This window comes from Rhinopithecus roxellana, chromosome 5 (genome assembly GCF_007565055.1).
Source record: "Rhinopithecus roxellana isolate Shanxi Qingling chromosome 5, ASM756505v1, whole genome shotgun sequence".
In the NCBI taxonomy this organism is placed as follows: domain Eukaryota; kingdom Metazoa; phylum Chordata; class Mammalia; order Primates; family Cercopithecidae; genus Rhinopithecus; species Rhinopithecus roxellana.
In genome coordinates this window covers 19,362,377-19,385,799 of record NC_044553.1, presented here as the reverse complement: position 1 = coordinate 19,385,799, position 23,423 = coordinate 19,362,377, and the positions used below count along the sequence as shown (strand labels likewise).

Genomic DNA, 23,423 nt, shown 5'->3' with positions numbered 1-23,423 from the left:
GGACTGTAGCTATGGATTCTTCTTATAGAACTTGACCTTGAGGGGCTCACAGTTTAATGGAACAGAGAACTAGAAACCAAGAATTAAATGCAGAGAGTGAGGTTTGGCAATACAGAGTGTATACAGGGTGCAGAGAAGCGCTGTGGCACCATATTCTGGCCTCATCTTCTACTGCTCTAGACTTCCTGAAATGCCATTTCCTGATCCTAGCCAGACCTCTCTCTGTAGGTGCCATTCTCTCTCCTTGGAACCCTTTTCCACACCTTCAGTGCCTGGCACAGTTCTATTTCTTTGGAAGCTTCTTGACGCCTGCCTCTAGCTCATCCAAATAATTGATTTGTCTACATCTCTGTTATTTTTTTATAAATAATTGCAATCAATTCTTATTATTTGCAGTAGTAATATTCTATAAAGTTGGTTGGAACACTGAATTAATCAAACACCAAACCTTTGTTTCCAGGGTAAATATATACATATATACATATCTCACTTAGGTTATAATCTTAATTCTTAAAAACAACTCATTCTGGTAGATTGAATTTTCTTTATTTCCAAAAGAGTAAAGGAAGTACAGAAGTGTTAAGTGACTTACCTGAAGCCATTCCGCTAACAGGTGCCAGAGTTATGATTCAGACCCCGTCCAGTTGGCCCCAGAGCCACAGTATCTTACACTACCCTGTGCAGTCCTCTACTGTCTCAGTCCTCAGGTCATCTTTGTATGAGAGTTGAAACAGGAAGATCGAGGGTCACATTATTTGACCTTAGCTTGGGACGTGTGCAAGGAGTGACACAGTTTTCACTACTGTGTGTCTATCCAGGAGTCACCTTGAAAACTCCACAAGTTTTAATTTGGGGATTACAAAGACATTTTAGCAAGTATGCAAATTTGCAAATATGGGATTTACAAATAATGAGGGTCAACTATATTTGTGAGTGATTGCTAGGGTCTGTTTCATGGTAATCCCTTCCCCCAGTAGTATGCAATGTTTCTTTAGCTTCTTTAATAGTTTATTTATTCATTCATGTATTTATTATGTACTTACTATAAGCCAGGCTCTGCTTTAATCTGTGATGAACAAGCTGGAGATTAAGATCCTGCCCTGTGGATTTTATATAAGAGTAAGAAAGACAGATAGCTAAGTCTGGAGCTCAGCACCTGAGGCCCAGGTTGGAATTATAGATTCACTTGACCAAGGTGAAACCTGGTGTGCCCTCTCCTACTTCACATCCCCAGACATACTTCCAGAACATTTCTGTTCTATTCTTGTGTATAAACTCTTCCTTTTGAGCCTCTGTTCATTGACACATGTCAACCTCTACTTGTCTTTTGTTGATTTTGAGGCTACTTGCCCATGTAACTAGCAGGACATTGAAGAAGAACCATACAGACCTGGTTCTTCTACCTACCAGCTGAGTTACTTTGGTCAAGCTGTTGGACTTCTGAGCCTGTTTCCTAATTTCAAAGGTGGTGATATGATGTGTTAGGCCCTGATGGGTTGCAAGGAAGAGGCACACACGTATGACCTTTGGTGATGAGGGCCGAATGTTAACTTGGATGGAAAGCCATCCAAGCAGCCATATTGTCGCTGGCCCTAGTACTTTCAAAACCTCACAGAACATTAATTTAGCGATATTTAGGATAGGATTTGAGCTCTGAAGAACTATAGTGTGGTTATTTGTTCATATGTCTGTTTTTCATACTAGACCATGAGCTCCATGAGGGCAGGGTCTACAGTTTCATCTTTCTATCCTAGGCACTCAGTTCAGTGCCTGATACATACTAAAGAGGCACAAATGTTTCAAAAGTTGAGGAATTTTCAACTCTTCCTGAAAGAATAGGAAGATATAAAAGCTTCTCAGAGAAGGTATTATTTAAGCTCTCTCCCTTCCTTCCCTTCCTTCTTTCCCTCCCTCCCTCCCTCCCTCCCTTCTTCTTTCTTTCTTTCTTTCTTTCTTTCTTTCTTTCTTTCTTTCTTTCTTTCTTTCTTTCTTTCTTTTCTTTCTTTCTTTCTCTCTTTCTCTCTCTCTCTTTCTTTCTTTCTTCTCTCTTCCTTTCTCTCTCTCTTTCTTTCTTTCTTCTCTCTTCCTTTCTCTCTCTCTCTTTCTTTCTTTCTTTCTCTCTTCCTTTCTCTCCTTCCTTCCTTCCTTCCTCCCTCCCTCCCTCTCTCTCTCTCTCTCCTCTCTCTCTCTCTCTCTCTCTTTCTTTCTTTCTTTCTTTCTTTCTTTCTTTCTTTCTTTCTTTCTTTCTTTCTTTCTTTCTTTCTTTTTCTTTCTTTCTTGATGAAGTGTCACTCTGTCACCCAAGATGGAGTGCATCTCAGCTCACTGCAACCTCCACCTCCCAGGTTCAAGCAATTATCCTGCCTCAGCCTCCCGAGTAGCTGAGATTACTAGCCTCCACCATTACACCAAGCTATTTTTTGTATTTGTAGTAGAGATGGGGTTTCACCATGTTGAAGTAGTTCAAGACTGCAGGCTGGTGTTGAACTACTGACCTCAGGAGATCTGCCTGCCTTGGCCTCCCAAAGTGCTGGCATTACAGGCATGAGCCACCATGCCCAGCCTATTTAAGCTGATTCTTTTTTTTTTTTTTTTTTTTGAGACGGAGTCTCGCTCTGTCGCCCGGGCTGGAGTGCAGTGGCCGGATCTCAGCTCACTGCAAGCTCCGCCTCCCGGGTTTACCGCCATTCTCCTGCCTCAGCCTCCGAGTAGCTGGGACTACAGGCGCCCGCCACCTCGTCCGGCTAGTTTTTTGTATTTTTTTAGTAGAGACGGGGTTTCACAGTGTTAGCCAGGATGGTCTCGATCTCCTGACCTCGTGATCCGCCCGCCTCGGCCTCCCAAAGTGCTGGGATTACAGGCTTGAGCCACCGCGCCCGGCCTTAAGCTGATTCTTTAAGCGTGAGTAGAAATTTTTTCCAGGTGACTAAAATCTTGAGACATTATTCCAAGCAGAGACCAGCAAGTGCAAAGACACAGGGATATAGAGATGTTGAAGTTTACCAAACACTGCTAGATTAAGAAAACAAAAAGGAAACAATCAAAATCAAAACTTAACATTAAAAATCACCAGAAAAAACTATGAATGGGCTTGGCGAGACGTCACGTCACAATTGAGTTAACTATGACCATAGACACTCAGCAATGGATATAAGTTTTAGGGAAAAAACATAACATTCTCAGGGTGTTGGCAGAGTATCTAGAACAATTTAGAAATACAGGTATTGAATTCTGGGAGTAATTACACTGTAGTGAAATCATTTCCTTCTCTGCGTATGAAGCATGTATGTGTCGCACTCTGTTCAAGGTGCTGAAAATCAGACTCAAGGAAGTCATGAGCAATGAAGGGAGATGGATGAGTGAGCAACTGATTATCATGTGACAAGTGAGGTAATAGAGATATGACTAAAATGCTATCTAAAGAAGAAGAAAGGAATTACTTGTAATATGTGGAGTGGTGGGGAAAGATTTCTGAAATGAAGCTGGCCGGGCCTGATGGCTCACACTTGTGATACTGGCACTTTGGGAGATGAAAGTGAGGGGATCCAGGAGGATCTAGGAGTTCAAGACCAGCCTGATCAACAGAGCAAGACCCTTCCATCTTTATATTTGAAAAATAATTAAATGTTTTTAACGAAGTGATATTTGAGCACTCTGGACACCATACAAATGTGGGACAGACTGAAGGAATATATGCAGCTTAATTTGAGTTAGCATTTTTTGAAATTTTATATTGTAGAAGTATACATATTTACTGTTGTGGAATTAGAAAGAATTAATAGACATGGAGGGCGGTCTATAAAGCACTCCATAGATCCATCCTACTGAGACAATGCTTAATGTTTTGATGGATTTATTTAAACTTTCTGTGCACATTCATATATTGTATGCATGCATGTGCATGGTTAAATAGAACATGTTCTTGGTGTTCTGTTTATCCATTTATTGTTATGAAGTAAGTCCCCAAAGAGTACGTTTGCTTTGCCCAAGAGAGTCTTTTGCTACATACTGCTGTACCTAATGAAAACTAAAAAAGGGGCTCACTTTTCAGCCTTGTGACCTTGTGTTGATTCAAGCAGAGGCTTCATCAAAGGCAGATTCAGAAATGAACTTGGTGTGTGCAGGTGGTTGTGCTTGACACTATTGTTTGTAACAGTATGATAGGGATGATTTCAGTGTCCGCCAATATTACTGGTTAAGTAAACTGAGGTCCATCCAAATGATGCATACTGTGCAGCTGAAAAGAAGAATGAGAAAGACTGCACTCACGTAGAAGAACTCGGATCGATGGTGTGTGTGTTTTAAAAGGAAGAAGGAATGGTATCGTATGTATGGTATGCTACTTTTTGTGTTGAGAGAGAAGAGTAGAATAAGAATATACATGTGTATTTACAAAGATAAATTCTGAAAAGATGTATAAGAAACCAATTAAAAGTGTTTGGCTGTGGAAGGAGAATAAGACTGTGAATGGAATTTTGCTGCATACTTTTATAGTTAGATTTACAAATTTTCTGAATTTTGTATTTGTACACATGACCCATTTAAAAATAAGTGAATGAAGGAATGAAGTAGGATTATGAGAAAGAGATAAGAAAAAAGGATCTAAGGGGCTGCCCATCTTTTTAGTACCCAGTGAATACTAATATGTAACAATAGCAGCAAAAATTGGAAGAGTAACCCCAGGAGGGTAGGGAGTCAGCCTTTCCTTTGTCTTTTCCTCAATTTCATATATTAACATATATTCTGAGAACAATAAAACAATTTGAAATAAAAATGTCTCCAGATCTCTTAAAATAAAAGGAAAATGGGCAGCTTTATGTAGTGCACTTCCCACAAATGGGCTGGTTTCCCTCAAGAGGCAAGAGTTCTAGCCTACTTGGGATACATACGGGAGGAAAAATAAGAAAAAGAAAAAAGATTTAAATATCAATAAATGAAAATAACACTTCTCCCTGATTATAAAGGAAATCACATTCTTTTTGTAATAATTTGGATGACAAATATTAAGAAAAATCTTTAATTTGCCACTCAAAACATTCTGGTTTGTTGTTTTTTATACTTTTTATACATATAAATATTTTCTAAAGTAGAATCATATTAGATAGTCTTTTGCCACTTACTATAGTTTGGGCGTACTTCTGTGACAGGAAATATATCCTAGCATCATCATTTTTAATAGCTGGATGTATATTAAGTTTATCATTGCCGCCACAGAGGTGAATTTTCTTATATATACATTTTAATGGAGTCGAGCAAGCATTTTTGGACTGAATTCATAGAAGTAGAATTTCTGGAGGGTAATAATTTTGAGGGTCTTTAATAGAAATTTTCAAATTATCCTCCAGGAAAAGTGTCTCAGTTTATACTCCCACCAACAGGAACAGAGCTCCAGGTTCCCCCTTCCATTTGTCATCTTTGGGCCTTTATACAGAAAATGTCACTGTTTTCATGACATTTCCTTGATTTCTAGTGCTTTTGAATCTTTGTTGTATACCTATTGGCCATTTTTATTTCTGTGAGAAGTGACTGTTTCTCCATTGCCCATTTTCTGTTGAAAATCATTTGTTTTTGTTTTTGTTTTTCTGAGTAATTTAAAAGATTTCTTTACAGGCTAAAGATACAATCCTTTTATTTGTCATTGAGGTTACTGAAACTTTCTCCCAGTAAGTAATTTGTTATTTCTTTCTATTTTTCTTTTCCTTCTTCCTTCCCTTCCCTTCCCTTTCTTTTCCTTTCCTTCTTTTCTTTTGTCTTTCGTTTCCTTCTTTCCTTCCTTTTTTCTTTTCTTCCTTTCTTTCCTTTTCCTTCCTTCCTTCCTTCCTTCTTCCTTTCCTTTCCTTTCTTTTCCTTTTCTGTTTCCCCCTTCTTCCTTCCTTCCTCCCTCCCTCCCTCCTTCCCTTCCTTCCCTCCCTACCTTCCTCCCTCCCTTCCTTCTTTCTTTCTTCCTCCAAACTCCAAAGTCACATTTCACTTAATTTTTATCCTGCCAAATTTGAAAGCATTTTAACTTAGTGATTTTAGTGTAAACAGGAGCAGGAGAGAATGTAATTATCTAGGTCTCGCTCTGTCACCCAGGTTGGAGTGCAGTGCCATAATCATAGCTACTAGAGCCTCGAACTCCTGGGAAGAAGCAATTTTCCCACCTCAGCCTGCCAAGTAGCTAGCATGCCAGGTCTGTGCCGCAACGCCCAGCTGTTTTTAAAAATTTTTTTGTAGAGATGAGAATTCCCTATGCTTCCCAGGCTTGTCTTGAACTCTTGACTTCGAGTAATCCTCCCACCTTGGCTTATCAGAATGCTGGGATTGCAGGTGTGAACTACTGCTCCCGGCCAAGAGTTTAGTTTTGTTTGTTACTGGTGTTCTTGGTATCTTCTCATATTTGAGGTTTTGGTGCTAGTGCTGAAGTATTACACTCACCATTGAAGGTTTACAGGACTTTTGTTTTAATATGGAACAGGTGGAACTGTTCTGCATCTTTTTAGTTCTGCATCTTTGCAGGTATACATAATGTGCCTACCAGGACTCTGGTATATCCATTGAAAGCAAGAAGTAATATATATATCCATTGAAAGCAAGAAGTAATACAGGAAAACTTTGCCTGGCTAGAGGCTTTGAAGGAATGGAGTGTTCTGGTTGAATTCTATTAACTTGGAAGTATGAAGGTGAAAAAACTTCAGAACTTAAATTTCCTTTGAATGCAATTTGGAAATACAGCCAATGATTCCACTTTTCTTCTCTAGTAAGTTTGGACATTCTGATCTACTTAGTGTTTTATTATAGAACTCCTAGTGTGCCTGAAACTTAGATTGTGAAGATACTTTTTAAAAACTTTAGTTGTGAGAGGATGTAAATGGTTTTCTATGAGGCTGGATGAGAACTAATACTTGTACATATACTTTTTAGACTGAACTTCTGATTGCCACTTGTTTTCTTTTGGAACTCATGAAAATAAAACACATTGGATGGAGGGTGGGAGTAGGAAGGAGTGTTATGTGTTTTAATTCCATGCCATTGTTTCATATCGAGACACAACATAGAGTATCCCTGGCTTTTGACGTACAGAAGGAAACACATTTTTCTACCTGCTGTATGGCAGAGCTCCCTGAACACCTGGAGGGATGACTGCAGCACAAATTGCTGAGCCCTACTCCAGAGTTTCTGATTCACTAGGTCCAGGGTAGGGCCTGAGAATTTGCACTTATGGAAAGTTCTCAGGTGCTGCTGGTGCTGCTAATCCAGAGACCACATTACTGAGAACCACTCTTGTCTACTAACTGTAAATTGCAGAACTCTAGACAAAAGCTTAGTTTGGTCTGGGATAAGAAGTACATAGGTTATGGAGCAAATCATGAAAGATTCAACCCTTGATCCCAGCCTTGTGTGAACTCCAGGTACCAATTAATATACAGTGACCTAACACAGTTCTTGGTTTTCGTGATTGCAAGTCATAGCCAAGTATCACGTGAGAAATTCAGTTTTCTTTGCAAGGCTTAGAGAGGCCAGGTGATTCTAGAAAAATGGGCCTTGTATTTGTTTTAAACCAGTAAAGAGCTTTGAGTGCTTATTAAATTGAAAGCTTTTAAAATTTATTTCATATTGTATTGTATTTCTTTTGAGATGGAGTCTTGCTCTGTCGCCCTGGCTGGAGTGCAGTGGTGTGAGCTTGGCACACTGCAACCTCCGTCTCCTGGGTCCAAGTGGTTCTCCTGCCTCAGCCTCCCAAATAGTGGGAATTACCGGCACCCACCACCACACCTGGCTAGTTATTGTATTTTTAGTAAAGATGGGGTTTCAACATGTTGGCCAGGCTGGTCTCGCACTCCTGACCTCAGATGATCCACCCGTCTCAGGTTCCCAAGGTGCTGGGATTACAGGCTTGAGCCTCTATACCTGGCCCAAAACCTTTGTATTTTTCCAGATATTAAACATGCTTCTTGTTTGAGAAAAAAAAAAAATCTTAACAATAACATAGGAGAATAAGAGAAACGTTTTTCCAAAAAGAGAAATCATTGTGATTGTTTTATCTTATTGGAATGTTGAATAATATAGTCTCCTTCATTAATCATCAAGCATGCTATGGATTTTCCATTTTTGTAAGATCTGTATCTCAGTTCAGGTAATGCTGGTAATTTTTGTACTGTATTTGAAGATAAAAACATAGGCCAAAATCATAGACCTTGCATAGAAACTAGGTAGTGAAGACAGCTCTAGAGGAACACATAGATACATACATACAGACACACATCTATATATAAAGTATGCACACATATATTTTTTAAAGTTTTAAAGCTTTTATTTATTTATTTATTTATTTTGAAACGGAGTCTCGCTCTGTCGCCCAGGCTGGAGTGCAGTGGCCGCATCTCAGCTCACTGCAAGCTCTGCCTCCCGGGTTTACGCCATTCTCCTGCCTCAGCCTCCCGAGTAGCTGGGACTACAGGCGCCCGCCACCTCACCCGGATAGTTTTTTTGTATTTTTTAGTAGAGACGGAGTTTCACCGTATTAGCCAGGATGGTCTCGATCTCCTGACCTCGTGATCCGCCCGTCTCGGCCTCCCAAAGTGCTGGGATTACAGGCTTGAGCCACTGCGCCCGGCCTAGTTTTAAAGCTTTTAAAGCAAAAGCTGGCCCCTTCTTCTCCCAGAGTGGGCGCCCCTCCACTCTTTCAGAGTGGGTGGGAACAGCGGTTGCATGAGTAGCTTTCCTTATGAGCCGCGGGTCCCTCTGGACACACTGCTGCCTGGCCACGCCCCTTTCCCTTTCATCTTTCTCCTTGACCAATAGGCTTGGAGCATTAAGGCCACGCCCCTATTCTACATTTTACTGGTGCCCTGGTTACCACCCCTGTGGCTCAGTCGCACAGCTGCCTGGTAGGTGACTGGAGGTCTTGATCAGTGCTCGCTGGGATTTCGCTGTTGTGGCCCCAACCCCACCTCCCTTTCCCACTCCGCGATGGCGGAAGAAACTCCACAGAACAGATTGGCCGCAGCCAAGAGAAAGGTAAAAACGCACCAGGCCATGGCCCCCAACCCAGCTACAGATACCCTCCGACTACAAGACTGCTGCCAGAGCCCATATCACTGCTGAGGCACACTGGACAGGGCCCTCCAATGCAGGTGTCTCCGGGCTCCCCACGCAAAAGTCTTGTCAGTCAGCCCTGCCCCTTCAGCATCAGCCCAGTCCCTGCCCTCACCAATCACTCCAGGGTGACTCTGGGCGGGTGACTCCTGGGGTTCCCATCTCCATTACTAGGCCCTCACCTCCTGCCGACCCAAGCTCGACCTCCCTGGGCTCTTTGGGCTCGTGTCTCCAAGGACCTGGGTCCCCTAGCCCCAGGCCCCATCCTCACCAGTCATCCCTGGGTGACTTCGGGCTGGTGACTCCTGGGGTTCCCTGCTGCAGACTCTGCCCTCCCCTCCTGCTGCCTTAAGGTCAACCTCCCTGGGCTCTTCCCACTGGCGTCTTCAAGGACCTGGTTCCCAACCCTGTGTCTCCCTCCCCCATCATGGACTGGTAACTCGGACGTTGCACTGATGTGGTCCCTCCCCCCAATCAGGAGGAGTGGAATGTAGTGATGTCACAGTCTGCCTAGGAACTGTCATTACTGGAAGACCGGCCTTTGATCTTATGACCCAGTCCCCTAAGTGTTCTCACCCCATTTCTGGTTCCTCTGGTCACAACGCAGATTTCCAGCAGGAAGAGGAATGGAGACTGTGGGACTTAGGAGCAAGAGGTTTCAGGCTGCCTCACTCCCTTAACATCGACATTGACAGGGGAAAAGCCTCCACTTCCCCCGTGAGCGCAAAGCATTGACTGTACCTCCATGTGGCAATGGGAGAGTGGGTTTGGTTTGGTTTTCTCCCAGGCTTCTACTTTCCAGAGAGATTTTAACATTTTTTTCTGAGTTCTCCACCTCGTATTCTAATTCTCCATGGTTCTGGGACCAGACTGCCCCTCAGTCAGTCGTCTCTGAAGTGAGATTTGCTCATCTTCTGTGGAATAGATCTTGGGAAACTGAACTTGACAGCTTGACTCTTCCTCATATTATCTCGACCTGGGGTACTTTGAGTGGCACAGGATAACTGTGAGACATCTTTCTGAAGCATCAGTTTCCCTTGATTCTCTTGAGATCAAGAGAAAAAACATGAATATACTTAGGGATGACAGTCACATAGGTTTCTAAGAGAATACCAGACTTCTCTCTGAAATGAGGCTTGGGTAGTCCTCTTTCTGATAAATTCCTGGATTTAACAGAAAGGCTGCCTTCTGCCATGAGGACACATTGATATGGAAGTTTGAGAGGTACTGGTGCACTTCTTCACACAAACAGATGTGTGAGGATGTATGACTCTAAACCACAGGGCATACAGTTCCTGCCCACTTAATGTTTACTTTTCTACCTCTGCCTCTGGTTTTGGTCCCTGGCAGCTGCTGATTCTTGGCAAAACCCCAGAGCTTGGAGTCAGAAGACTGAATTTCAAAGTTCCAGTATCACCTTTTTCTTTTTTCTTTTTTTCTAGCTATGATGTCAATCCCTCTCAGTCCCTAAAAGATTGTGACAACACATTATACAGCGGTTGGTGTTGTTAAATCAGATGGTGTATAAGAGTATTTTGTAAAAACTGTAAGGGAGGATGTGCTCTAGGGGCCAATAGTTCTCATGACGATTACTGCTCTTCTTTCCTACAGTTAAAAGAATATTGGCAGAGAAACAGCCCTGCTGTTCCAGCAGAAGCAAAGAGGAGCAGGAAAACAAATGGCAGTAGCCCTGAGACAGCCACTTCTGCTGGTTGCCACTCACCTCGGGATGTGAGTCTTGGTGGCCAGGCTCCTGGGGACAGGGGACCAAAGGGGCAGTAGAGGGTAATTGTTAAGATTATGGATGGACCATTGGGTACTGGTTAAGAATTCTGGGTTTAGCCGAGCACAGTGGCTCACGTTTGTAATCCCAGCACTTTGGGAGACCAACCCAGGGCAGATCACAAGGTCAGGAAATTGAGACCATCCTACCTAACATGGTGAAACCCCGTCTTCACTGAAAAATACAAAAAAAATTAGCCGGCATGGTGGTGGGTGCCTGTATTCCCAGCTGCTCGGGAGGCTGAGGCAGGAGAATGGCATGAACCTAGGAGGCGGAGCTTGCAGTGAGCCAAGATCTCGCCACTGCACTCCGGCCTGGGAGATAGAGCGAGACTCCATCTCACAAAAAGAAAACAAAAAGAAGTCTGGGTTTGAATCCTGCCTCTCCGTCTGCTAGGGATATGATTTAGGGCAAGTTGCTTGAGCTCTTCAGGCCTCTCTTTTCACATCTGTATAATATAGGTTCTATTGTTTGACTTCCATTTGTGAGGTGTAAATGAGATTTCTTACTGTTGTTTTTATGTTAATCCCTAGTACATGGCCTGCTGTAAACACTCAGGGCACCCAGGATATGGTCATTGCTCTTTGATTTTCCTCATCCCCAGTCTCAAGGGGAAGCCAGGACAATGAGAACAGCCACTTGCCATCAGGAGTCACTGATTTCAGGCCCCAGGGTGGCATGGTGGGGAAATAAGAACCATGAGAGAAGTTGGCACAAAGGAGTTACGGGACAAAGGGTCCAAGAGAGGCAGAAAAGAAAATGTTGCCAGTTGATGTGAATGAAAGGAAGTCAGAGGGCTTAGACACTGAGGGGAACAGAATATCTCCATGTGTACTCTCTTGTAGTCAGCAACAGGTATCCACAGGGTGGGCCCTACATCATGTGCTACCCTGAAGGATCTGGAGGTAGGAGGCTCTGGGTGGAGGTGCAGTGACCACGCAGGCCAGCCCTCCAACCTCCTCCCACAGCAGGGACTCGGTGCCCCTCTGCCAGCTGAGACAGAGCACACACACCCCAGCCCTAATGATTGTTCTCTCTACCTCTCCCCCACTCCTCCTCCACCTCCCCCTCTCTGCATGCGCCTCAGAGCCCGTGCCAAGAACAAGCAGTAGTCCTTGACCCGAGGGCCATCAAAATCAGTCGACTGAATAACACCATCAAATCTTTGGTAAGAGTCCAATGGAGTCCCCTGATTCCAGGCTGCCAATCCTGGGCTCCAGTTTCCTCTTGGGGCTCTGAAGAAAGGGGCTGGGTGCCCTGGTGTGAAGGGCACATAGGGAGCTGGGGTGCCCAGGTCTCACCTGGAGGGACCCCAGAGCATGTAGCTTGGCTGTTCTTTTGCTTCCCTCTTTGCCAACTCTCTCCTCTCCAGACACCCCTGCTCTAGTCCTTGCTATACATGCCCTGGGGTTGTGGCCTCTTGGGGGAGTGCGAGCCTGACTGGTTGTCAGGGGGCCCATATTTCTGCTGTGACTCAGTCCCTAATTTGCTCTTTGATTCTGGGCAAGCTGCCTCTCCTTTTTGGGCTCGTGTTTCCAGAGGAGGTAGTGAGTATCAAAGGTGTCTGCTAGCTCTGAGAGTCTGAGATTTAAAGGCCCCTTAGAATGGAAACCTCAGGGCCAAGGGCTCCTGTCTGTCCTTTTCCATCCTATATATACTGTGAAGAACCATACCTGGCCGGTTCGTGCTCAGTAAATGTTTATTGAATGAACGCACTTTTCTAAATCACAAGCGGGCAGAAGGGGGGACCTTTCTCAAGCTCCATCTCTAGAGGTTTATGTTACTGTCCTCTCAAGAGCTTCCAGATTCAGACTTTGAGTTCTGTGGCTGTGGATGAAAACCAACAAAGACACAAATCCTCTGTCCTTGGGAGCTTTAGGAGAGTTTACCAGTTCATGTTCCCACTGGGTCTGAGAACTTTGCCTTTAAAATCCATTCCTGGCCCCTGCCTACTGCTTCCTGGCCTGGGGAATAGAGTTGACAGGGCCACCCTCCATCACCTTAATTTGACTCTCCCCACAGGAACAACAGAAGAAACAAGTGGAACATCAGCTGGAAGAAGTAATGCGATTTCTTTGCCCACGACATGACGGCTGGGTTTGGGGGACACTCAGATGTAGAGGCCCCAGTCTTGTCTCGCCCACTCCCAGCCTGGGGAAGAAGGCTCACCCTTCAGATTCCACCCCATCTGATAACCTGGTCCCTGACAACCTGGTCTCATGGGTGGGCCTGTCCTGGGGCAGTGGTAGCATTCTGGGGGCGTGTCTCTTGCTGTGCCATCTCTGCCTCCCCCTGTAAGAGCTCTGTCTTCCTCTTCCTATAGGAAAAGAAGGCAAACAATGAGAAACAGAAAGCCAAAAGGAAGCTACAGGTGAGTGGGGGGTGTGAAGTTTTCTCCTCTCCTCCGGGGAATATTTCTTTCCTTCTCTTTCAGCACTTGCTTGGCTTTTCTCCGAAAGGTTCAAATCCAGAGATTGAACATACAGAAAAAGAAACTAACTATAGACCTGTATCACACGAAACGCTCTCTCAGATACTTTGAAGGTGGGAATCTGGGCACCCTGTCATCCTTCAACCTGGCACTTCGATAGGTGTTTAGGGAGAGTCCTTTGGGCCCCATCTCAACTCTCTCATTACAGAAGAGTCGAAGGATCTGGCCAGCCGCCTACAACGTTCATCGCAGCGTACAGGAGAGTTAGAGCGGGCTCTATCTGCTGTCACCGCCACACAGAAGAAGAAGGTGGACAGGGTGAGTCCGACCACCCACCCTGTGCCCTGGGAGCCTGGCTTCACAGATGGAGGAGTGAGCCTAAAGGTCCCTTCTGCAGGATGGAGTGTCCTGCCCAGGAGGCATCATGGCCATTTCTCGCTGCTTTTGTGTCTGGTTGTTAGAGGCAGCCTGGGGCTGAGTCAGCTGCTGTGGGTGAGTTGGGGGGTGCAGTGGGGAGCGAGCACTGGACGCAGAGTTTGGAGGCCAAGTGCCTCCCCTGCCCTTAACTGGCTGTGGTCTTGGCCAAGTCCTAGGTGGGGTATTGGGTACTTGTACTGTGAAGGTACAGAAGAGTACCTTTAGTATGTTACCATTTCTGTAGAGAGGAAACTGTGTGTGTGTGTGTGTGTACATACTATGAAAATATACATAAAATAAGTCTGCAAGGTTCATAAAAAACTCAGGAGAGAGCAAGAGGGTGGCTGGGAGATACTTCCCTTCTGTACCTTCTCAGTTTTGGACTATGCGAATGTATCATCCTTTCAAACAGTGAACAAAAGATTCATTGTCCCCTTCCTATCTGTGACCCCCAGCAAGAAAAATGGGCTTTAGAGAATCGGATAAATCTGGCTATTCAAATCCCAGCTCTGCCTAAGTGATCTTAGGCAAGCACTTAACATCAAATACTCCATGTGTTTTCATCTACACAACAGAGGGAATCATAGTAACTGTCTCCTGTGGTGGTTACGAGGATTAAATGGGATTGCTAGCATGGTACCCGATGAAGCACTCCATAAAGGTTCAAACAGAGCTAGTAATAACAGTAATAACAAGAGCAATATTAACTGATCTCTCTGGGCCTCTGTTAGCCACCTGTAAATTCGATCTCTTTCCCTGTCCCTTGCAAGTTTACTGAGTTCTTTTAAAAACCAGACCACGGGCATGGAAATGCCTTGATCTGTACTGACCGAGTTGTATATTGAGCCTAGCCCTAGCCTATTTAAGGGGCACTGTATGGAATGGCCCAGGTTCCCCAGGTAGAAACTTCTCTCTCTTCATCCAGTCCTCGAAGCGCAGTAAAACACTTCTCAAGACGCAGTTAGAGCAGTCCTTAAAGGAGTGGGCACAGCTGAAAGCGCACGTGACACAGGTGAGGTTTTGCAGCGGGAGGGATGTGGAAGGAAGGTGACCCCAGGTGGCCAGGAGCAGGCGAGGACCAGTGACAGCCCTGTGTAACTTCTGTTCCCACTCTTGCAGATGAAGAAGTCGCTGCAACAAGTCCAGCTAGAGAGAGATGAATATGCTGAACATATAAAAGGAGAGAGGGCCTGGTGGCAGGAGAGGATGAGGAAAATGTCACAGGAGGTGAGATCTGACCCTTCAGCCCGCCCATCTTAGATAGGTCACTGGATCTTTCTGGGCATCTGTAACATGGAAATAGTACAGCCAGAGGTGGTCATGGGTCTGGGCTTTGTGGAGGTGGGGGTAGAGAGGGAGATGGTAGCCTGTGGAGCCACCAGCCCCTCTCTCCAGGGCCCTTTTCCCCTGTGCTTTGGGCAGCTTTGCACCTTGAAGATGGAGAAGCAGCGTAATATGCATCGGGTGGAGGAGCTGGAGAGGAGCTTGTCCCAACTCAAAAACCAGATGGGTAAGATGGGGCTGACGTGACCTGGGAGCAGGCCTGGCATCAGAGGGGCTGTGGGGGGCGCTTAGAATGCCCCAGGGAGGTGGGTGGATGGAAGGGCTTTGAGGCAGAGGACAAGAGGTCTGTGCCGGGAGACAGCAAGTCTTGTTATCTCCATGAGCCTGAGTGTCCCATCAGCAAAGAGGGCCCATTGTCAGCCACCCACAGTGCTCTCCATCTGAAAGTGGTTTGGAAGATTGGCTACCATCCGGGTGCGAGGAATCGTTCGCAGTGAGGCCAAGTTTGGGGAGCCTGAGAGGAGCTGTGCACCAAGAGGAGGGTGTTTTTTGTTGTTGGTGGTGGTGGTGGTTTTTTTTTTTTTTTTTTTTTTTTTGAGAATCTAGAGGCCCTTATTGTCTGCTTCCTTTCTCAGCTGAACCCCTGCCCCTGGAGACCCCAGCAGTGCCCCCTGAGGAGGAGCTGCAGCACCTGAGGAGGAACTAGAGAGAGTGTCAGCAGAGCTCCAGGCCCAGGTGCAAAACCATCAGCACGTAAGTCTCCTGAACCAGGCACAAAAGGAGGCTTTGGAGGCAGGAGGAGAGGCTTCAGGAGCAGCAGGAGAGGCTTCGAAAGCAGGAGGAGAGGCTTCAGCAGCTGGCCGAGCCACAGAGCGGCGTCGAGGAGCTGGTGCGTTGCCCCACCTGGGGAGCCTGCCCTCCTCCCTAGTCCTCCAGGCCTTTGTTTCCCCACCTGTAAAACGGGGCAGTGTAGCCCTCACGTGAAATGTTACTTCTAAAGGGACCTGTGAGCCAGAGCCCTGCTCTGGTGGCTGTGGGATAGAGGAGATGATTTTTCTAACCTGCCTCTACCCTTCCCGGTGCCATGGGAGGCAGACACCGAGTTCTAGGGTCTCCAACTGCAGTGGGTGGCTGCTGATTGCTTCTCTCTGTCCAGAACAACGAGAACAAGAGCGCACTGCACTTGGAGCATGAATCCTGGAATAGGCCAAGAAGGGCAGGGGTAGGCAGTTCGCTGCTGAGAGGTGACCCCATTATTTTGGCTCCAGAGCGGCCTTATGGATCTCCTGGAGGAGAAGGCGGACCTGAGGGAGCGTGTGGAGAAACTAGAACATCAGTTCATCCAGTACTGGAGGGAGAGATGCCATCAGTGAGTGGGAGACCAGGGCAAGTCAGGGGGAGCTGCAGGGCCGTCGGAGGGGCCCCAGCATCTGAGCCCTGTCCTCCCGCAGGAAAATTAAGCACCTTATAACGAAACCAGAGGGCAGTGCCAAAGAGGCGACACCAGGAGGAGGACATCATCAGGCTGGCCCAAGACGACGAGATAAAGGTAGGGTGTGCAACATCCCTGCGGGGGTATGGGTCGGGGGTGGGGGTGGCATGAAGGTGGGCGCTGGCAGCGGCGTGACACCTGAGCACCTCTCCCTCCAGGTGGAGCTCCTGGAGCTGCAGGAGATGCTGTTGCGACTTGGGTTGACAGCAACAAAGGGCACAGCAAATTCCTGGCCGCTGCCCAGAACCCAGCTGATGAGCCCGGTCCAGGAGCCCCACCCCCCAGGAGCTTGGGGCTGCCGACCAGCATGGTGGTGAGTAGAGTCCTCATGCAGGGCGGGCAGGCAGGAGCAGGGGGTTTTGCACTGTGCTCAGATCCCCGCCTCCCTCTCTTCAAAGACCTTTGTGAGGTGAGCCTCACCGACAGCGCCGAGACTGGGCAAGGAGAGGCCAGGAAGGGGTCTCCCCATGACAACCCTACTGCACAGCCCATCGTGCAGGACCACCAGGAGCACCCAGGCTTGGGCAGCAACCACTCTGGGCCATTCTTTTGCTGGGCTTGGCTGCGGAGAAGAAGGAGATAAACATCACCATCATCAAAGAGCTGGTCGACAAACTTTTTAAAAAGAAACAAAGTTATAGGGTTAATCTGCTGCACAATTCATTTACTTCATTTGAATGTTAGAGCTATTCATGTTTATTTGTGTTTCTAATTTATACTTTAAGTTTATTTGTAAAAAGTTAAAAGTGGCCGGGCGCGGTGGCTCAAGCCTGTAATCCCAGCACTTTGGGAGGCCGAGACGGGCGGATCACGAGGTCAGGAGATCGAGACCATCCTGGCTAACATGGTGAAACCCCGTCTCTACTAAAAATACAAAAAAAAAAAAACTAGCCGGGCGACCTGGCGGGCGCCTGTAGTCCCAGCTACTCGGGAGGCTGAGGCAGGAGAATGGCGTGAACCCGGGAGGCGGAGCTTGCAGTGAGCTGAGATCCGGCCACTGCACTCCAGCCTGGGCGACAGAGTGAGGCTCCGTCTCAAAAAAAAAAAAAAAAAAAAAAAAGTTAAAAGAGAGTGGGTCTCTGTGGCCTTCACTGAGGTTCACTCTGGCATCCTTTAGCATTTTTCATTTTTAATTTCATAATTGTAGGTCATTAGCATGTGTATCGAGTTAGCCCTTACGTGGTGGGAGTTCAAACACCCAAAGACCCACTGTTTGCACAAAACTGTTCTCGCTGGTTTGGAATAGGCTGCCTTGCTTTTTTAATGTTATTGCAGCGTGTATGTTCATTACAGAATTCAGATAAAATTTGCTTATATTCTGCTATTATGTTTGATCCAATCTTAATCACAGTGAGCTCTTCATTAGCTCAATATGCAGTTTGCCCTCAAGTGTGCACTGTTGATTACTTTGTAGTATATGCCACCATGAGTACTGATATTTAGAGTTGTTTAAAGGCCGAGAACTGGAAACAGCCTTTCCCCCATTTTCTGTGTACTGGTGATGGGAGTAATAACATTTTGGGGGAGCTTTTTAAATCTCACAGAAGAGGACAGTGGCCTGCTCTGGCAGGTATGTGACTATAGCGCCCAGTACACAAAAGGGTGCTGGCTGGCATTCTTCTTAATGTATTTAGTACGGATCATAAGAAATCCTTTAAGAGTTTAATGTCTCTGGAACAGGCATACAGGCTCTAGTCAAGAATGATTTAGAGTGAACGGTGATTTAGTGTGACACCTGGCTTTCCTCTCTGTTCATGGAGCTTCTTTGAGGCTTGAAGATTGATTTTACCATCTAGACCTCTCTGGCTAATACCTATTCTTCAACCACCTTGGTTACCCTGACATAGGAATTTACTTCTTTTCCTTGAATGGAAAACACTTTCAAAAATAATAACAAGCATTATCATAAACTAATATATGTGAGAGTACTTAGTCGAAACAGAAAGGAGTTTTAGTAGACAGTATTATACTATCTCTAAAAATCAAGGAGAATTTTATGCAACTTAAAATGTTTACAAACTACAGTGCAATCTACTGTTTGTGAATGTCAATGTATTATCAGGAAACGTGTCTGTACAATCACAGTGGTATTTCCTCACAAACTTCTTTACCAAGAGTGAAATATGTTTTTGTACCTCTCAGTTTTAGTTAGGGACATATTTTGTGCAATATTTATGGATTGTGCCTATGCACGATGAATGAATGAATTTCAGTCACACATTGCCTAAATCATAACTTGATGCTTGGGAAAGAATCAACAGTTAAAACTTCATGAAGTTCTAATGTTTTGTTCCAAAACACATCACATTATTAGGATGTATGGAGCTATGTACGTGTGCTTCCTGGAGGGGGGATTTCCTGGTTACGAGTCCTCCATTTTTAGCGTTTGGCATCCTCATGATACTTTTATAAATAATGACATTAACAGGAGAGCAACAATATGATTTTACTGATGGAATAACAGATTTGCCTGCATTCACTGAAAGAGTGCAAATATCGGGTCCTTGTGACTTCAACTGACTTTTCCAAATTGTATGAATGTAGCAATGTATTAGAGAAGCCCAGTTTCAGAATGATAAAGAAAAAATGTTAGACCAAATAATGCGACTAATTAACAGTGGTGCAATTTCTAGCCCGTGGGTTTAAAATGGACTTAAAGTCCTGTTCTTGCCTTTTATTTTCTGAACTTGCTGCTTTTGTATTGTTTGAGTTCAGTTTAAAGACAGTTACTTTAAGTCCATTTTAAACCCGCAGGCTAGAAATCGGACCACTGTTAATTAGCCACATTATTTAGTCTAACGTTTTTTGTCACTCTGAAACTGGGTTTACCTAATACATGGATAAATTATTTCAAAGGTACTTTTATCATTGAAATCACTTCACTTTTACCCTGATAAATATCAGTGACTAGGAATGACCTTCAGATAGTGTTTAGCATCTGTACCGAATCTGACAATAAAGTGTTCATCAGGTGCCTATGGATTAAATCACACACTGGCATATTTAAGTGGAATGTGTCTGGAAAATAAATTTACTATATTAACTGAAATACCACTCTTTGTGTAGGTATTTGTCATATATTTAAGTAAAAGCTAAAAAGAATGGAAATGGTATGACAATAACGTAAGCCTTCAAAGTGCACATAGTCTTTTGCGATACCTCATTCAGCCAAGTGTTTGTGCTCTTCCTCATTCAGTGTAAGGCAGCTTTCAGCTTGCTTACAAGGCAACATTGGAAGGTTAGAGTTCATCAGAAACATAGAATTTTAAAATGTGATTTCAACTGATAAATTTGAAAGTATTTGATTAAACCTGATAGGTTTTCCAGAAATGGAAAAAACTCAGCTCTAAAACTTTTCTAAGCTGACTTTTAGAAAATTTGAAAATGTAAATCAGCCCTATCCATAGTATAGTTTCTCTAAAACTTTATCTTAAAGAGTCATTTTAAAATAATATAACTATAAAAAAATGTAACTGCTATCTTAATGTTCTGAAATAAGTTAAAACATTTTAAAATATGAACACTGTAGTTTAAAAGAATGAAATGGTGGGAAGGAAAAGTAGAGAAAGAAATGCCAATTCCAGCCCAAAGCTTTATTTGCCAAGTTTTCTTAGAATGAATTTTACCAATTTATGAATTCTTGTAAACAGAATTTTTAATGGAAATACTGAAAGACTTTTCCCTAAAGTGACATTATTGACTGCTCATGTGATGCTACTCTAATGTAATAAATGATTAAATGGTTGCAAAGTGCTGTTTTTGCCTTAAAATTTTATTTTGCGAGTATTGAAAACTATAGTATTAAAGGTATTGATACTGTGCAAATGCTGGGCATCCTTGGCATGAGATAATCTGTTTCATTTTTACAAAATGGTAATATAACTTTGCAAGTGTTTATTAAAAGAACACAAATTTACAAAGTTATGAGATTTAAAAAGTTATGGAGTGAAAAATTTATGGGACAAAATGTGAAAATTTGTGGCAAAATGTAGAAAAAAGTTTTATGCGAAGTTACCAAATGTTACGAAAAAGAAGTTACAGGATTTTAAAAACAAGTCATGGGATTAAAATAAAAATTAAAAGCAGTTCTGTGTCAGCAAAGCCTGGAGAAGTGGGGCTGGAGTCTGCACTGCCACCATGACCCTACCACCCCTTCCCAGTCACCCCTTTACAATTAGGGTAGCAAGACAAGACCTTAAAAATTAAAAATTTTTAAGCATGACTCTGACGGCCTCCTTACTCTCAGCTTAGCAACTTTTCCCTCAGGGGAACTCCCACCTTCTTATTCAGAGAGGTAGCTGAGGCAGGACAGTGGGGCTAACTGTGGACCAGGCGAGGACATGGGCCGCTGGCGTGGGTCCCCTTCCCCAGTGTACATATTTTGTCTGTGTAACGTTTTGTATATTCCAGAGGGTAGGGCCACCCCTGTATCGTACCTAGCTGTGGTTGGAGCTGGCATGTGGGGAGGAGGTTCTAATAATTATTTGTGGCTGGAAAACTTATTTATTGCTATCATAGGACAGAGGAAGGAGGCGCGAATGGGGTTGTGGCTCCCTGGTGATGCGACTCCTGTTTATTTTGCTTTTTATTTTGGAATAAACAGATTTAACCATACTCCTTGGCCTGGTGTGTGCCCGTTTCCCTCAATCAATGGGTACTGGAGTTTGTGCCACCAAACAAGGAGCCCCAGAGTGTCTTGAGCATGTCCAGCGAGGCTGTTGGGGACCTTCCAGGCTTGTTACCTGTATGCTGCCTGGTGGCACCTGGGGGATTCCACTGGGACTGCCATGGCGCCTATGGGGCGCAGTCCGGCCCTGACAGCCAACAGGCTCAGAAGCCTGATCTAGCGGTGGCCGGGAAGACAGGTACCAGTACCTAAGGGCACTGACTTCCACCCACCCCAGGCGTCTTCCGTTCCATCCCCTTGCCTCCCTCTCCTGTCTGCACCTGGTGGCCTCTTCTGTCTGTCCTTCCAGAGTGCCAGCTGCCCAGCAGGCTCCCTTCAGGCTGAGTTCATGGCCCTGCCCCCTGGTGGCCAGAGCCGGCTTCACAGGATAAGAGCCAGCGAAGCTCCAGGGGCTTTCCAGGAAAAGTGAACCTTGGAAAGGGTATGGCCTTTTCACCCTCCCAACAGCACCCTAGAAATGGCTTGGCCTTTCCCCTCCCCTGAGCTCCACAGAGAACACAGCCAGCAGAGGACACATTTCCCCGCCATCCAGAAATGGGTTTGATTCTCAGCCGACGGACAGCAGGACTGGTAGAGACTGTCAGGCCACACAGCTGCCTGCACAGCACTCCCATGCTTGGTGGGGGGCGGGAGGGATGGCGGGGGCTGGCTCTCCGTAGGCCGGCATGACAGGGAGGCTCACTGGAGGGGCTGCACTTTGGAGGGGCCATGTCAGGGGACAGCTTTCTCTTATTGGCACGCAAGACTCCAAAAGGACAGCACGGTGACTGATTCCCAGTGCTAGAGGCAAGGCGGCCAGCGAAGTCTAGGGGTGTGTGTGTGTGTGTGTGTGTGTGTATGTGTATGCGTATTTATAGATATTTATAGAACAGGGCAGGGGCGTACCACAGAGAGGGGCACAAGTTTTCAGCAACAGTCACATCTGGAGGTGTCAGCTCACCACTACAACAGACCAAGTCACAGATGAAGGGGGCTGGCTTTGGGGCTGAGGGAGCCACTGTCAAATCATAGAACAGCCACCCAGGCAGGCCTGGAAAGGGAGGTCTCCGAGAAGAATAGGGATCTATTTAGAGGTCAAAGGAGGGCCTGGGGGTCTCAGGATGGGATGGGCTTGCCGGACCCGATCAGCTGGCAGTTGGAGAGAAAGCAGAGAGAAAACAGGAGAGAGAAAAGTGAGCAGAGAGCTGGTGAGGCAAGTGCAAAGTACAGATGTGCCACAGCAGCTGTGGGAGGGCCGGAGAGGGGAGGGCACAGGTGCGGGTGTGGCAAGGTTCCTGGAAAAGAGGGGTTGGAAGGGAAAGGGGAGGAAGATGGAGGGAGGAGCCAGAGCTTCACAGGTAGTGCCTGGGGGCTGTGGCAGCCCTCCCCACCCCACGCATGCTGGCCTCTTCCAGGGCACCCAGGCAGTGCACCCACCGGTCAGAACAGTGCTCAGCCTCCTCGGGCTTCCCTCTTCTCTGGTTACCCTGTCGTCTTCCAACCCACTGGTCCGGGGCCACTTCTCGCCTTGGGGAGCCCAACGCAACAGCCACCAGGCCTGATAGAGAAGAAACACTGCTTGAACCCAGGATTGATTAAGCTAAAAGGGATGGATGGCTGGACAGTGATCGCTGGAGCCCCTCTTGGGTGGTCAGAAAGCCAGGGGGCCCTCTGAAGGGGACCCTGGGGGAGGCCCGGGAGGGTAGGCAGCCAATCAGGCTATAGAATTATAAGTCTACTAGGGGAGATCAACTTGTTAGGGGTTGCAGGTCACAAGTGAGGCTGGGCTCTTCCTGCGGGAAAAGCAAGAAGAGGGAAGGAGTCCATGGCAGGGGAAAGGTGGGTTGGCTCACGCCAGGCCACAGGCCACTGTGGTCCCCTTGTCTCTGAATAGCAGAGGCGACCTTTAGGAGCAACAGGCCAAGGTGCGTGAGCCTGCTGGCCGGCGATAGTGCTTCAGCGGGGACCAGGGACCCTGCCTTCAGTCACACGCTGGCAGCTATGATGGTACCTGGGAGGGAGGGAAGGGGCTGTTTGTCCCTGCCTGGCCTGTGAGGTGTGTTGTGGGTTGACCGTCTGTATGGGACTCTCAAGGTTTTATCCTAGATCACCACTGGATTGCCGACAGATAGAGGAGGTATGACCCTGACTCTCACCCCTCCTCTGCAGTGGATTTGGTTCTCAGCACTCCCAGGCTGGGAGTTGGATGCCCTGCCCTGGCAGCATGACTCAGATGGCACAACAGGTACAGTGTGCCCAGGATGACATTCCT

General features: G+C 45.9%; 3 pseudogenes; 2 read left to right on the top strand and 1 right to left on the bottom strand.

The window, feature by feature from the left end:
* Window positions 1-1,519: 1,519 nt before the first annotated feature.
* Window positions 1,520-9,592, top strand: LOC115897539 (annotated as a pseudogene).
* LOC104661899 lies at window positions 9,560-17,165 on the top strand (annotated as a pseudogene).
* A 5,338-nt stretch (window positions 17,166-22,503) lies between these two features.
* The window catches only part of LOC115897537, a 6,692-nt pseudogene continuing 5,772 nt past the window's right edge, over window positions 22,504-23,423 (bottom strand).